The following is a 2,864-nucleotide window of genomic DNA, read 5'->3' on the forward strand; positions in this document are numbered from 1 at the left end:
GCACGACGAGTGGAGATGTCCTGAAAGTGAACACAAGCAGCAAGGTGCTGACTGCCTGTGGGCCCCAGAAGAAGAAGTTGAGCATGGTGAGTAGCAGCTCTGCGACTCCAATTCTGTCCTTGTCCTGCTCTTTGTCAGTGACTGAAGGTAGAGCAACCTGCGGGAGAACCATCACAAAGCGGATTCTCAGACTAACGCTTTTCCTGCGCTGTCAGGAACGACCCCTGAACGACCACCGGAGGACACTGCGCATGCTTAGAGTAGTTCCAAGGTGTTGCAACTGATATTGGGAAATAATTGTGTAACCTAATGAATATGCAATATACACGTTGTAACTTCAATGAATATGTATGTAACCAAATTGTATAAAATGGTGAAGTTTGAATCAGTGGTCGGAACCAGCTTTGGGTGCGAGCCCCTGGTTTCCCAGCGCTGAAATAAAGCACCGCATAGAACTACGCCCGTGGTTCTGTGTCCTGAATGCTGACACCGCCACGGGTGTAAGTAAAACTTCTCGCAGGATTGCGAGTATGTTTATGCTTTCCGTGCACATATGCACGTATAACGTTCCACGCTCCATTTGAGCGCGTATAAATTGACCCTGGCCGAATCGCGGGTGTATTTTCCTCCCGTGCACATATGCACGAGTAACTTTCCGTGCGCATTTGCACGCGTACTTTATCTCTTTAAAATAATCCCGCACCGTGTTAGGCAAGTGTGTACTTCTCCGGGACTCAGGGCCAGCTCCGGCATTTGTTTTGAGTGAAGCCCCGTGTGTGCACGCTGTGCACCGCCTGATTGGTTGTATCAGTTGCTGCCCCTCAAATAATTTTCCTCAGCTGATATCTGAACCTTTATTTAAGTCACTTTGGAGTGCTAAAACCCTGTTCCTCGCCAGTTTAATGAAAGCTGTTTTGGACTCTGTTGTCCCTTAAATGAAGCTGCGAGGACTCTCCGTGACACACTGCCCTTGGGGGGCTGGTGGGAACCCCCTGGCACGTGGCTCCATCAGGGACATGTCTGGTCCACTCCCCGGTCTCAGCTGCTCCGCTTCAGTTGGAGAGTGCAGAGTGCCAGCTCTGCTGGGCTGAGCATCCCCGGTTTTGGGATGCAGGAGGTTTGCTCAGGGGCTTTCCTCCTGCCTGTGCAGGCAGGGCAGGCAGGGCTGGCAGCTCCCCTGCCCACGGGCCACACTTTTGCTTGGCTGTATGAACAGCCCTTGTCTCTTGTAGGGCCTTGGGTGGCTGGGCTGGCACCGCTGGCATCGCCTGGCTGGGGAAACTGAGCGCCCATCAACTCGAGCTGCCCGGTGCTTTCCTGCGACTGCAAAGCGCTGCGACACGGCGGCTGTGGGCACCCCGGGGCGGGGCACGAAGCTGCTGCGTCCCCCCAGTTCTGGATCCCCCGACCCAGAGCAAAGCGCTCCCCTCCTCCGGCTGCCGACAGCCAGCCCGGCTTCTTGCACAGCCCCCTGGCTCCCCCCTCACCCCGTCCCCCCAGTTAGTGCCAGGGGGTGCTTCTGAAGCCCATGGACACCTCAGCCCCAGCCGGGGTGCAGGATGGGCCTCTGCTGGCTCTGCCCTGGTGCCCACTGGTTTGCTCCCCGTGCTCCCTCTGGGGACCCTGGATACCACTGGATCCACCTGGGCACCCCAAAGCGCCTTTTTAGCACTTATTTTTCTCCTGGAAAAGCAAACACAGGGGGCTTTCTGCCATCCTGCCCCAGGGACCCCCACTCAGACCACACCGGCGCTTGGTTGCCCATCGCCATTTATTGCAGCCGCTGCCTGCTCAGCGCCCGGGGCGGTGGGACCGGGGCCGGGACCCCCGTCCTGCCCGGCTGTCAGGGGGTTGTTTCGCTGCGGGGGGGCTGGATGGGCGGCAGCAGCTTCGGTGCCTGGGTGAGGCGTCCGGGAGATGAGGCTGGTCGGCGCTTCAGCACGGCTAACAGCAGCGGGGAGGCGGTGCCTGGGGGCGAGGGGCAGGGTCAGCCACAGACACCCACCTACAGGGTCCTGCCCCCACCCTGAAGCACACAGGCTGTTGTCCCACACTGCCCAGCACCACCCCACATGTCCCCCCAGCTCCCTCCAGCTCCACCACAGGGACCGGCTGCCCCAGCAGCCAGTGCTGCCCCCACAGCCCAGCCCAGAGCCCAGACCCCCGTCCAACCCTGCCCAGCTGTGGGCACAGACCCGTCCCCCCAGACAGCGGGGTGTCCTCTGCCCCCCGGTGCCCTGACAGGGCCATACTTTTCTGGCTCCTCGAGGTCGAGGTCTCTGGGGTGGCCGTTGGTGTTGTGGGCAGCTGAGAGCCCCCCATCATGGAGAGCTGCTCGTCCTGCCGCTTCCCATCAGTGCCGTCCTGGCCCGACAGCTGCATTGCGTCCTTCTGGGAAGGGGAGAGCGTGTGACCCAAACACGGGGCCCCGTTCCGCATCCCCCAGCAACCCTCCCCCAGCCAGCTCTCCCTGGGGAAACTGAGGCACAGATCCCCCCGCAGGCTCAGCATCCCCCTCCCCACCTCTGTCATCCCTACCTTGTTGGGGCGGCGGGCGCTGGATGGGGACGGCCGTGGGGTGCTGGGCGGTTGGGGCTGGAAGCGCGGGGGCGTGACGGTGTGTGGGCCCCCGCAGCTCCGCGGAACAGTGGGGTATCTGCACTCGCCCGTCCGCTCCCTGTGGGACAGGACATGGGGGTGCTCAGGGCCCGGCAGGTGGCACCCCATGTGTCACTCGACGCCAGGGAGGGGTCGGGGGGTGCTCCCTGTTCGGGGGGCAGTTACTCACGGTCCAGGCGCCAGCATGTTGAGGGGCCGGTCACAGGACAGGCAATGGAAACCAGGCAGCAGCTGCCTGGAGGGGG

At 61.5% G+C, this 2,864-nt stretch overlaps 2 long non-coding RNA genes across 2 annotated transcripts; one reads left to right on the plus strand and one right to left on the minus strand.

The window, feature by feature from the left end:
- On the plus strand, window positions 1-458 carry LOC135577710 (uncharacterized). Its single transcript, XR_010469350.1, has 2 exons — window positions 1-44; window positions 139-458. It is a non-coding gene; the product is annotated as an uncharacterized LOC135577710 (long non-coding RNA).
- A 1,295-nt stretch (window positions 459-1,753) lies between these two features.
- Window positions 1,754-2,382, minus strand: LOC135577706 (uncharacterized). Its single transcript, XR_010469348.1, has 2 exons — window positions 2,253-2,382; window positions 1,754-1,968 (listed from the first exon to the last, which is right to left on the minus strand). It is a non-coding gene; the product is annotated as an uncharacterized LOC135577706 (long non-coding RNA).
- Between the last annotated feature and the right edge of the window lie 482 nt (window positions 2,383-2,864).

The sequence above is a fragment of the Columba livia genome, unplaced genomic scaffold, assembly GCF_036013475.1.
Source record: "Columba livia isolate bColLiv1 breed racing homer unplaced genomic scaffold, bColLiv1.pat.W.v2 Scaffold_134, whole genome shotgun sequence".
Taxonomy (NCBI): domain Eukaryota; kingdom Metazoa; phylum Chordata; class Aves; order Columbiformes; family Columbidae; genus Columba; species Columba livia.